General features: G+C 51.0%; 1 long non-coding RNA gene across 2 annotated transcripts in view; it reads left to right on the top strand.

The window, feature by feature from the left end:
- Positions 1–136: 136 nt before the first annotated feature.
- Positions 137–13,608, top strand: part of LOC142500899 (uncharacterized) — a 118,374-nt gene continuing 104,902 nt past the window's right edge. For both annotated transcript variants that reach the window (XR_012803348.1, XR_012803349.1), the window contains exon 1: positions 137–226. This is a non-coding gene — a long non-coding RNA (uncharacterized LOC142500899). The remainder of the gene's footprint in view (positions 227–13,608) is intronic.

Below are 13,608 nucleotides of genomic sequence, written 5' to 3'. Positions count from 1 at the left end.
CTGCTCTCTGCTGTGGGGGCGGGGCCTTGATGTGGGGGCGGGGCCTTGCTGTGTCTGCTCTCTGCGGTGGGGGCGGGGCCTTGCTGTGTCTGCTCTCTGCTGTGGGGGCGGGGCTTTGCTGCTTCTCTGCTCCTGCGGGGCCTTCCCTGCACACAGACAGCCCCTCCTCCTCCTGTCTGTTTCCCCCATATGGGGGACCGGAGCATGCGGAGTACTACCCCCCCAGGTAAGAGTGTAAGAGTGCCTGCAGCAGTGTGAGAGTGTATACTGTTTAATAAAGTTTATTTTTTATTTTTCATGTGATTTTGATGGCATCAGGCAGTGGGGGGGGGGGGGCTGAGAAATTTCATAGATGAATAGGGGGGCTCGGCATAAAAAGTTTGCTCACCCCTGTACAGTAACACGTCCTTAGGACTGGGTGCAGGGGATAGGAGACATACTGTAAAATACAGTTTGGCTACTCAGTGGACTGTCAGGCTATTATGTTTGTTAAGATTCTTAACTGTCACTCAATATGAGTCTTGAAAATGCATATGTATTAGATCAGCTGAGAAGGGACGGGTTCTGTAGGGTAATAGATGTTATAGAGCTCTGCAGTTGCTTCTCTGTGTGGATGAGAGTGCGTGTGGTAAGATGTAATCAAGTGGAAAATTGGCGTGCATATAAACACATATGGCACTCAATGGCTGGGCATTAGGCACAGTGACTGCAGGCAAGAAAAAAATTATCTGCAAATGTTTCCCAGCAAGTTTCAAAATCTTAAAGAACAATCAGATATTAGCAATTTAATGGAGTGATTCAGAGAAGCAGTGATCCTTGCTTTGGAAGAATGAATGCTTTGAGCTGGGATGACACGAGGCAGTGTGCGTAGTGACTGTGCAAAAGAAGCAAGTCGTATGACCTGCAGTGCATTGCAAAGCAAAACTGCGGTGAGAAGGAAGGCTTGTCAGTCCCGTCTGCTAGCAAGGAGGCCAGAGCTACGAAACGGCAACACACACTGCGTTACGTAACGGCGAAATTGCTATTTGCAGAGTAGCAAACCATCAAAGGCACCAAAAACATAGATTTTAAGCTCATCTTTGCAGGGACTATGTCTGTAAAAATCCCATGTGCTGCGTACCGCGCGCTATACTGTAATTGTGACGCGCTTTGAGTCCCATTGGGAGAAAAGCGCTATATGAAATAAAGTTGTTATTATTATTATATATTATTCACTATGTGTGTTTGTTGTTGCCAAAATCCGTCCTGCGGACCGAAAGCTCTCACTAGGCAGATTGAAAATGGAAGGGGAATATTTATCACCCTGCATCAGTCTGAGTATACAGAAAACCTGAGCGGCGATTAGCAACTGTGGCATTTATGGCATTGTCAAGATTGACACAAAAGATGTTTCTTGCACCACTTCCAGTTTCAAGCATCAAAAAACGTATCCGATTGACGCAGTGAGACTAGCGGTAAGACTATGTGACTACCGGCACGTAACAAACTTGGCTTTAATACACAACCAAGCGTAGTAGGTCAGTAGCAGATAAAACTCCAGGAGACGTACCTGTTTCAATGAAACTGGTTCATTTGAAACTACACCGCTTCAGATGTCTGCCCAACTGTATCACATAGAACTTTAGTATGGTAAATGGACAAATGTATTGCAGTTTGTGATGTCAGGCTGGTTAGAACTCTCTCTGTGCTGTATACAGGCATACCTCGCTTTAAGGACACTCACTTTAAGTACACTCGCGAGTAAGTACATATCGCCCAATAGTCAAACGGCAGCTCACGCATGCGCATGTCAGCACGTCCAGAACAGCAAAGTTGAACTCCCTACCTGCACCGAAGCTGTGCACAAGCGGGGAGACTATAGAGCCTGTTACAAATGCGTTATTTTCATCAGTTATGCACGTATATGATGATTGCAGTACAGTACATGCATCGATAAGTGGAAAAAAGGGAGTGTTTCACTTTAAGTACATTTTCACTTTACATACATGCTCTGGTCCCATTGCGTACGTTAATGCGGGGTATGCCTGTACATTAGGTGCAGTCCCAATTGCTAACGCCTGTAAAGTATCTTTCATATTAAGATGTTATCATTTTTAGTTTTAGTGTCAATCAACCATGTATCAAAGCAAATACAATGTTTGCTTTGCTCACAGTGTGGTATTTGTTAAACTAATAAAGGGGTAAAAAAAAAGATGGTGACAATCCATTTAATATACTCAGTAGGAATGTGCAATATTTTCACCCAATATCACAAATCATGCGAAACGTTTTGTCAGAGGCAGAAACAGAGAGAGTCATTTTTAGTAAGAGTACCCATTGGCATATTAACAGTCATAAAGAGTTACCTGCACTCCACGCAGAGAGATAACTGTGAACACACGAGATACCTAGAAAATACACTAATTTGAATATGCAAAATATATTTAAAATCTCTATCTATTTCTCCTGTAATAGCCATTTTTTTGGTTCTAGATTGTTTTAAACAAATTGCGAAAATCTGTGCAAACACACTTGAGACACTTTTTCACATCTCTTATCACATCATATATTCCAATCTCCTTCTTGTCACTGCCCAACCACAGGATGACATACACAGAATACTGTATGTGCACAGTGCTCTTACATATTCAGAATAGGGGTTGTAGTATGAAAATACTCTGCTTAACATTATTTTGATCGAACGTTATCCCCCCACTCCCTGTCCCACTCCCTGTTTCTGACTTGATACACTGAGCCTTCAAGAATCACGACTGAATTCACATTTAAAGCAGAATTCTGATTAACATATAAATAATGCTCCGTGCTATGGCTGAGCTATACAGTAGGATATATCAGTTGGATCCCCAGTACTACCTCTCTGAACTTGAGCAGCTCACTTCACGTTATGTCCCAGTCTCACCCACCCAAATAGACAGTACACTCTTCAGGGCAGGATTTCGTTGTGCTACATTTCCTTCCCCAGCCTGTGGAGGAATAATTGAACTTGATACTATATTCTGCAAGTGCAATTCCTAAGTATTTTTGTGGCTGCAGCAAAACATATTTTAATATTGAATTGGGGAAAGAGCCACAATAAAATGTAAAATAAGATTGTCATTTTGTTCTGGTCTTGCAGGCCCCTCTGGCAGCAAAGGGATAAAAGATATTGGTATAATAATAAAAATGGAGAATTCTCTTGTATTTCATTATTGGAACCTGCATATTTTTTTTGCTTATTTATTTTTTAACGTAATGAAAACTAAGGGGGGCAGGGGGAGAGGGGGGCACAACCGTATTGATCAAAACCCTGAATGAACCCCTAGGACCTTAAGGTATGTAAAGACAAATCAAAAGTAAAAGTTTTGCCAGCCAAGGACCAGATCAAGAAAAGGGTGCTAAGCTTTAGCGTGCCCCCGCTCCCATTCATATGCACAGGAGTAAAGGTGTGCTAACGCTTAGCGTACCCCCGCTCCCATTAATATGCACAGGAGTAAAGGTGTGCTAACGCTTAGCGTGCCCCCGCTCCCATTCATATGCACAGGAGTAAAGGTGTGCTAACGCTTAGCGTACCCCCGCTCCCATTAATATGCACGGGAGTAAAGGTGTGCTAACGCTTAGCGTGCCCCCGCTCCCATTCATATGCACAGGAGTAAAGGTGTGCTAACGCTTAGCGTACCCCCGCTCCCATTAATATGCACAGGAGTAAAGGTGTGCTAACGCTTAGCGTGCCCCCGCTCCCATTAATATGCACAGGAGTAAAGGTGTGCTAACGCTTAGCGTGCCCCTGCTCCCATTAATATGCACGGGAGTAAAGGTGTGCTAACGCTTAGCAAGACTTCGCTCCCATTCATATGCACGGAGTAAAGGTGTGCTCACGCTTAGCGTGCCTCCGCTTCCATTCATATGCACGGGAGTAAAGGTGTGCTAACGCTTAGCGTGCCCCCGCTCCCATTCATATGCACAGGAGTAAAGGTGTGCTAACGCTTAGCGTGCCCCCGCTCCCATTCATATGCACAGGAGTAAAGGTGTGCTAACGCTTAGCGTGCCCCCGCTCCCATTCATATGCACGGGAGTAAAGGTGTGCTAACGCTTAGCGTGCCCGTGCTCCTATTAATATGCACGGGAGTAAAGGTGTGCTAACGCTTAGCGTGCCCCCGCTCCCATTAATATGCACGAGAGTAAAGATGTGCTAATGCTTAGCGTGACTTCGCTCCCATTAATATGCACGGGAGTAAAGGTGTGCTAACGCTTAGCGTGCCTCCGCTCCCATTCATATGCACGGGAGTAAAGGTGTGCTAACGCTTAGCGTGCCCCCGCTCCCATTCATATGCACGGGAGTAAAGGTGTGCTAATGCTTAGCGTGACTTCGCTCCCATTAATATACACGGGAGTAAAGGTGTGCTAACGCTTAGCGTGCCTCCGCTCCCATTCATATGCACGGGAGTAAAGGTGTGCTAACGCTTAGCGTGCCCCCGCTCCCATTAATATGCACGGAGTAAAGGTGTGCTAACGCTTAGCGTGCCCCCGTTCCCATTCATATGCACGGGAGTAAAGGTGTGCTAATGCTTAGCGTGACTTCGCTCCCATTAATATGCACGGGAGTAAAGGTGTGCTAACGCTTAGCGTGCCCCCGCTCCCATTCATATGCACGGGAGTAAAGGTGTGCTAATGCTTAGCGTGACTTCGCTCCCATTAATATGCACGGGAGTAAAGGTGTGCTAACGCTTAGCGTGCCTCCGCTCCCATTCATATGCGCGGGAGTAAAGGTGTGCTAACGCTTAGCGTGCCCCCGCTCCCATTCATATGCACGGGAGTAAAGGTGTGCTAACGCTTAGCGTGACTTCGCTCCCATTAGTATGCACGGGAGTAAAGGTGTGCTAATGCTTAGCGTGACTCCGCTCCCATTCATATGCACAGGAGTAAAGGTGTGCTAACGCTTAGCGTGACTTCGCTCCCATTAGTATGCACGGGAGTAAAGGTGTGCTAATGCTTAGCGTGACTCCGCTCCCATTCATATGCACGGGAGTAAAGGTGTGCTAACGCTTAGCGTGCCCCCGCTCCCATTAATATGCACAGGAGTAAAGGTGTGCTAACGCTTAGCGTGCCCCCGCTCCCATTAATATGCGCGGGAGTAAAGGTGTGCTAACGCCTAGCGTGCCCCCGCTCCCATTAATATGCACGGGAGTAAAGGTGTGCTAACGCTTAGCGTGCCCCCGCTCCCATTAATATGCACAGGAGTAAAGGTGTGCTAACGCTTAGCGTGCCCCCGCTCCCATTAATATGCGCGGGAGTAAAGGTGTGCTAACGCCTAGCGTGCCCCCGCTCCCATTAATATGCACGGGAGTAAAGATGTGCTAACGCTTAGCGTGCCCCCGCTCCCATTCATATGCATGGGAGTAAAGGTGTGCTAACGCTTAGCGTGCCCCCGCTCCCATTAATATGCACAGGAGTAAAGGTGTGCTAACGCCTAGCGTGCCCCCGCTCCCATTAATATGCACGGGAGTAAAGATGTGCTAACACTTAGCGTGCCCCCGCTCCCATTCATATGCATGGGAGTAAAGGTGTGCTAACGCTTAGCGTGCCCCCGCTCCCATTCATATGCACGGGAGTAAAGGTGTGCTAACGCTTAGCGTGCCCCCGCTCCCATTCATATGCACGGGAGTAAAGGTGTGCTAACGCTTAGCGTGCCCCCGCTCCCATTCATATGCATGGGAGTAAAGGTGTGCTAACGCTTAGCATGACTCCGCTCCCATTAATATGCACGGGAGTAAAGGTGTGCTAACGCTTAGCGTGCCCCCGCTCCCATTAATATGCACGGGAGTAAAGGTGTGCTAACGCTTAGCGTGCCCCCGCTCCCATTCATATGCGCGGGAGTAAAGGTGTGCTAACGCTTAGCGTGCCCCCGCTCCCATTCATATGCACGGGAGTAAAGGTGTGCTAACGCTTAGCGTGCCCCCGCTCCCATTCATATGCACGGGAGTAAAGATGTGCTAACGCTTAGCGTGCCCCCGCTCCCATTCATATGCACGGAAGTAAAGGTGTGCTAACGCTTAGCGTGCCCCCGCTCCCATTAATATGCACGGGAGTAAAGATGTGCTAACGCTTAGCGTACCCCCGCTCCCATTCATATGCACGGGAGTAAAGGTGTGCTAACGCTTAGCGTGCCCCCGCTCCCATTAATATGCACGAGAGTAAAGGTGTGCTAACGCTTAGCGTGCCTCCGCTCCCATTCATATGCACGAGAGTAAAGGTGTGCTAACGCTTAGCGTGCCTCCGCTCCCATTCATATGCACGAGAGTAAAGGTGTGCTAACGCTTAGCGTGCCTGCGCTCCCATTCATATGCGCGGGAGTAAAGGTGTGCTAACGCTTAGCGTGCCCCCGCTCCCATTCATATGCACGGGAGTAAAGGTGTGCTAACGCTTAGCGTGCCCCCGCTCCCATTCATATGCACGGGAGTAAAGGTGTGCTAATGCTTAGCGTGCCCCCGCTCCCATTCATATGCACGGGAGTAAAGGTGTGCTAACGCTTAGCGTGCCCCCGCTCCCATTCATATGCACGGGAGTAAAGGTGTGCTAATGCTTAGCTTGCCCCCGCTCCCATTCATATGCACGGGAGTAAAGGTGTGCTAACGCTTAGCGTAACTCCGCTCCCATTAATATGCGCGGGAGTAAAGGTGTGCTAACGCTTAGCGTGCCCCCGCTCCCATTCATATGCACGGGAGTAAAGGTGTGCTAACGCTTAGCGTGACTCCGCTCCCATTAATATGCACGGGAGTAAAGGTGTGCTAACGCTTAGCGTCACTCCGCTCCCATTAATATGCGCGGGAGTAAAGGTGTGCTAACGCTTAGCGTGACTCCGGTCCCATTCATATGCACGGGAGTAAAGGTGTGCTAACGCTTAGCATGACTCCGCTCCCATTAATATGCACGGGAGTAAAGGTGTGCTAACGCTTAGCGTGATTACGCTCCCATTCATATGCACGGGAGTAAAGGTGTGCTAACGCTTAGCGTGCCCCCGCTCCCATTCATATGCGCGGGAGTAAAGGTGTGCTAACGCTTAGCATGACTCCGCTCCCATTAATATGCACGGGAGTAAAGGTGTGCTAACGCTTAGCGTGCCTCCGCTCCCATTAATATGCACGGGAGTAAAGGTGTGCTAACGCTTAGCGTGCCCTCGCTCCCATTAATATGCACGGGAGTAAAGGTGTGCTAACGCTTAGCGTGCCTGCGCTCCCATTAATATGCACGGGAGTAAAGATGTGCTAACGCTTAGCGTGCCTCCTCTCCCATTCATATGCACGGGAGTAAAGGTGTGCTAACGCTTAGCGTGACTCCGCTCCCATTCATATGCACGGGAGTAAAGGTGTGCTAACGCTTAGCGTGACTCCGCTCCCATTCATATGCACGGGAGTAAAGGTGTGCTAACGCTTAGCGTGACTCCGCTCCCATTCATATGCGCGGGAGTAAAGGTGTGCTAACCCTTAGCGTACCCCCGCTCCCATTCATATGCACGGGAGTAAAGGTGTGCTAACGCTTAGCGTACCCCCGCTCCCATTCATATGCGCGGGAGTAAAGGTGTGCTAACGCTTAGCGTGCCTCCGCTCCCATTCATATGCGCGGGAGTAAAGATGTGCTAACGCTTAGCGTGACTCCGCTCCCATTCATATGCACGGGAGTAAAGGTGTGCTAACGCTTAGCGTGCCTCCGCTCCCATTCATATGCGCGGGAGTAAAGATGTGCTAACGCTTAGCGTGCCTCCGCTCCCATTAATATGCACGGGAGTAAAGGTGTGCTAACGCTTAGCGTGCCTCCGCTCCCATTCATATGCACGGGAGTAAAGGTGTGCTAACGCTTAGCGTGCCTCCGCTCCCATTCATATGCACGGGAGTAAAGGTGTGCTAACGCTTAGCACGCCCCTGCTCCCATTAATATGCACAGGAGTAAAGGTGTGCTAACGCTTAGCGTGCCCCCGCTCCCATTCATATGCACGGGAGTAAAGGTGTGCTAACGCTTAGCGTGCCCCCGCTACCATTAATATGCACGGGAGTAAAGGTGTGCTAACGCTTAGCGTGCCCCCGCTCCCATTAATATGCACGGGAGTAAAGGTGTGCTAACGCTTAGCGTGCCTCCGCTCCCATTCATATGCGCGGGAGTAAAGGTGTGCTAACGCTTAGCGTGCCCCCGCTCCCATTCATATGCACGGGAGTAAAGGTGTGCTAACGCTTAGCGTGCCTCCGCTCCCATTCACATGCACGGGAGTAAAGGTGTGCTAACGCTTAGCGTGCCTCCGCTCCCATTCATATGCGCGGGAGTAAAGGTGTGCTAACGCTTAGCGTGCCCCCGCTCCCATTCATATGCACGGGAGTAAAGGTGTGCTAACGCTTAGCGTGCCCCCGCTCCCATTAATATGCACGAGAGTAAAGGTGTGCTAACGCTTAGCGTGCCCCCGCTCCCATTCATATGCACGGGAGTAAAGGTGTGCTAACGTTTAGCGTGCCCCCGCTCCCATTCATATGCACGGGAGTAAATGTGTGCTAACGCTTAGCGTGCCCCCGCTCCCATTCATATGCACGGGAGTAAAGGTGTGCTAACGCTTAGCACGCCCCCGCTCCCATTAATATGCACGGGAGTAAAGGTGTGCTAACGCTTAGCGTGCCCCCGCTCCCATTCATATGCACGGGAGTAAAGGTGTGCTAACGCTTAGCGTGCCCCCGCTCCCATTAATATGCACAGGAGTAAAGGTGTGCTAACGCTTAGCGTGCCCCCGCTCCCATTAATATGCACAGGAGTAAAGGTGTGCTAACGCTTAGCATGACTCTGCTCCCATTCATATGCACGGGAGTAAAGGTGTGCTAACGCTTAGCGTGCCCCCGCTCCCATTCATATGCACGGGAGTAAAGGTGTGCTAACGCTTAGCATTACTCCGCTCCCATTAATATGCACGGGAGTAAAGGTGTGCTAACGCTTAGCGTGCCTCCTCTCCCATTAATATGCACGGGAGTAAAGGTGTGCTAACGCTTAGCGTGCCCCCGCTCCCATTAATATGCACGGGAGTAAAGGTGTGCTAACGCTTAGCGTGCCCCCGCTCCCATTCATATGCACGGGAGTAAAGGTGTGCTAACGCCTAGCGTGCCCCCGCTCCCATTAATATGCGCGGAGTAAAGGTGTGCTAACGCTTAGCGTGCCTCCGCTCCCATTCATATGCACGGGAGTAAAGGTGTGCTAACGCTTAGCGTACCCCCGCTCCCATTCATATGCACGGGAGTAAAGGTGTGCTAACGCTTAGCGTGCCCCCGCTCCCATTAATATGCACGGGAGTAAAGGTGTGCTAACGCTTAGCGTGCCCCCGCTCCCATTCATATGCACGGGAGTAAAGGTGTGCTAACGCTTAGCGTGACTCCGCTCCCATTCATATGCACGGGAGTAAAGGTGTGCTAACGCTTAGCGTACCCCCGCTCCCATTCATATGCGCGGGGAGTAAAGGTGTGCTAACGCTTAGCACGCCCCCGCTCCCATTCATATGCACGGAGTAAAGGTGTGCTAACGTTTAGCATGACTCCGCTCCCATTCATATGCACGGGAGTAAAGGTGTGCTAACGCTTAGCACGCCCCCGCTCCCATTCATATGCACGGAGTAAAGGTTTGCTAACGCTTAGCGTGCCCCCGCTCCCATTCATATGCACGGGAGTAAAGGTGTGCTAACGTTTAGCATGACTCCGCTCCCATTCATATGCACGGAGTAAAGGTGTGCTAACGCTTAGCGTGCCCCCGCTCCCATTCATATGCACGGGAGTAAAGGTGTGCTAACGCTTAGCGTACCCCCGCTCCCATTCATATGCGCGGGAGTAAAGGTGTGCTAACGCTTAGCGTGCCCCCGCTCCCATTAATATGCACGGGAGTAAAGGTGTGCTAACGTTTAGCACGCCCCCGCTCCCATTAATATGCACGGAGTAAAGGTGTGCTAACGCTTAGCGTGCCCCCGCTCCCATTCATATGCACGGGAGTAAAGGTGTGCTAACGCTTAGCGTGCCCCCGCTCCCATTAATATGCGCGGGAGTAAAGGTGTGCTAACGCTTAGCGTGCCCCCGCTCCCATTCATATGCGCGGGAGTAAAGGTGTGCTAACGCTTAGAGTGCCCCCGCTCCCATTCATATGCGCGGGAGTAAAGGTGTGCTAACGCTTAGAGTGCCCCCGCTCCCATTAATATGCACGGGAGTAAAGGTGTGCTAACGCTTAGCGTGCCCCCGCTCCCATTCATATGCACGGGATTAAAGGTGTGCTAACGCTTAGCGTGCCCCCGCTCCCATTCATATGCGCGGGAGTAAAGGTGTGCTAACGCTTAGAGTGCCCCCGCTCCCATTAATATGCACGGGAGTAAAGGTGTGCTAACGCTTAGCGTGCCCTCGCTCCCATTAATATGCACGGGAGTAAACGTGTGCTAACACTTAGCGTGCCCCCGCTCCCATTCATATGCACGGGAGTAAAGGTGTGCTAACGCTTAGCACGCCCCCGCTCCCATTCATATGCACGGAGTAAAGGTGTGCTAACGCTTAGTGTGCCCCCGCTCCCATTCATATGCACAGGAGTAAAGGTGTGCTAACGCTTAGCACGCCCCCGCTCCCATTAATATGCACGGGAGTAAAGGTGTGCTACCGCTTAGCGTGACTCCGCTCCCATTCATATGCACGGGAGTAAAGGTGTGCTAACGCTTAGCGTGCCCCCGCTCCCTTTCATATGCACGGGAGTAAAGGTGTGCTAACGCTTAGCGTGCCTCCGCTCCCATTCATATGCGCGGGAGTAAAGGTGTGCTAACGCTTAGCATGACTCCGCTCCCATTAATATGCACGGGAGTAAAGGTGTGCTAACGCTTAGAGTGCCCCCGCTCCCATTAATATGCACGGGAGTAAAGGTGTGCTAACGCTTAGCGTGCCCCCGCTCCCATTCATATGCACGGGAGTAAAGGTGTGCTAACGCTTAGCATGACTCCGCTCCCATTAATATGCACGAGAGTAAAGGTGTGCTAACGCTTAGCGTGCCCCCGCTCCCATTAATATGCACGGGAGTAAAGGTGTGCTAACGCTTAGCGTGTCTCGGCTCCCATTAATATGCACGGGAGTAAAGGTGTGCTAACGCTTAGCGTGCCCCCGCTCCCATTCATATGCACGGGAGTAAAGGTGTGCTAACGCTTAGCACGCCCCCGCTCCCATTCATATGTACGGAGTAAAGGTGAGCTAACGTTTAGCATGACTCCGCTCCCATTCATATGCACAAGAGTAAAGGTGTGCTAACGCTTAGCGTGCCCCCGCTCCCATTCATATGCACGGAGTAAAGGTGTGCTAACGCTTAAGGTGCCCCCGCTCCCATTCATATGCACGGAGTAAAGGTGTGCTAACGCTTAGCGTGCCCCCGCTCCCATTAATATGCACGGGAGTAAAGGTGTGCTAACGTTTAGCATGACTCCGCTCCCATTAATATGCACGGGAGTAAAGGTGTGCTAACGCTTAGCGTGCCCCCGCTCCCATTCATATGCACGGGAGTAAATGTGTGCTAACGCTTAGCATGACTCTGCTCCCATTCATATGCACGGGAGTAAAGGTGTGCTAACGCTTAGCGTGCCCCCGCTCCCATTAATATGCACGAGAGTAAAGGTGTGCTAACGCTTAGCGTGCCCCCGCTCCCATTAATATGCACGAGAGTAAAGGTGTGCTAACGCTTAGCACGCCCCCGCTCCCATTCATATGCACGGAGTAAAGGTGTGCTAACGCTTAGTGTGCCCCCGCTCCCATTCATATGCACAGGAGTAAAGGTGTGCTAACGCTTAGCACGCCCCCGCTTCCATTAATATGCACGGGAGTAAAGGTGTGGTTACGCTTAGCGTGCCCCCGCTCCCATTCATATGCACGGGAGTAAAGGTGTGCTAACGCTTAGCGTGACTCCGCTCCCATTAATATGCACGGGAGTAAAGGTGTGCTAACGCTTAGCGTACCCCCGCTCCCATTCATATGCACGGGAGTAAAGGTGTGCTAACGCTTAGCGTGCCCCCGCTCCCATTCATATGCACGGGAGTAAAGGTGTGCTAACGCTTAGCGTGCCCCCGCTCCCATTCATATGCACAGGAGTAAAGGTGTGCTAACGCTTAGCACGCCCCCGCTTCCATTAATATGCACGGGAGTAAAGGTGTGGTTACGCTTAGCCTGCCCCCGCTCCCATTCATATGCACGGGAGTAAAGGTGTGCTAACGCTTAGCGTGACTCCGCTCCCATTAATATGCACGGGAGTAAAGGTGTGCTAACGCTTAGCGTGCCTCCGCTCCCATTCATATGCACGGGAGTAAAGGTGTGCTAACGCTTAGCGTGCCCCCGCTCCTATTAATATCCACGGGAGTAAAGGTGTGCTAACGCTTAGCGTGCCCCCGCTCCCATTCATATGCACGGGAGTAAAGGTGTGCTAACGCTTAGCGTGCCCCCGCTCCCATTAATATGCACGGGAGTAAAGGTGTGCTAACGCTTAGCGTGCCCCCGCTCCCATTCGTATGCACGGGAGTAAAGGTGTGCTAACGCTTAGCGTTACTCCGCTCCCATTAATATGCACGGGAGTAAAGGTGTGCTAACGCTTAGCGTGCCCCCGCTCCCATTCATATGCACGGGAGTAAAGGTGTGCTAACGCTTAGCGTGCCCCCGCTCCCATTAATATGCACGAGAGTAAAGGTGTGCTAACGCTTAGCGTGCCCCCGCTCCCATTAATATGCACGGGAGTAAAGGTGTGCTAACGCTTAGCGTGCCCCCGCTCCCATTCATATGCACGGGAGTAAAGGTGTGCTAACGCTTAGCGTGCCCCCGCTCCCATTAATATGCACGAGAGTAAAGGTGTGCTAACGCTTAGCGTGCCCCCGCTCCCATTAATATGCACGAGAGTAAAGGTGTGCTAACGCTTTGTAAGGATTACCGAAGATCAGGCGCTCCGTGCATCCTCTCGAGCACCACTGCGCACGTGCGGGGTGTGTATGGACCACATTCCTTACCAGACGCGCGCAGCATGCACGCGCGCCAAAATGGCGTAATCCGACGCCGTGGACTCTGGCTCCGCCCCCGGATCATGACGCACACTGACTGCGCGCAGAGCTTGCATGTGACACGTGCACCACGCCCCCAAGCTACGTGTCAAGTTTCATTAACTGTACTAACAGCTGCACCTGCTCATAGATGCATTCTTTAGCTGCACTAACAGCCACACCCGCTCGTTGAGTCCTGGACCTATCACAGCTACCACAGAGGCCGCACCCCTGCTCCACCCCCCCATGGGGGCTGGCTGATCCAGCCTATATATGCTCACCAATGTTATAGGCACATTGGCTGAGCATAGATTCATGTTACTCTGTGTTTACCCTTGCTGTTCCTGCCTTGTCCCGCCTTGTCCCTGTCCTGTTGCTTTGTTCTAGTTTTTGATCTTCTGTGTACGAACCGGCTTGCTTTGACTACTCCAACCTCTGGCTCCTGATCTTGGCTACCTCTGACTCCTCGCTCCTCTCTAATCCTGAACTCGGCATTGCACCTCGACCACTCTCCACTCTCCAACACTGACATCGGCAAAAGTACCTTCTACGCTACGGATATCTCCTACGTTGAACTC

Source organism: Ascaphus truei, chromosome 8 (assembly GCF_040206685.1).
Source record: "Ascaphus truei isolate aAscTru1 chromosome 8, aAscTru1.hap1, whole genome shotgun sequence".
NCBI classification, from domain to species: Eukaryota; Metazoa; Chordata; class Amphibia; order Anura; family Ascaphidae; genus Ascaphus; species Ascaphus truei.
This window is presented reverse-complemented; position numbering and strand designations above follow the sequence as displayed.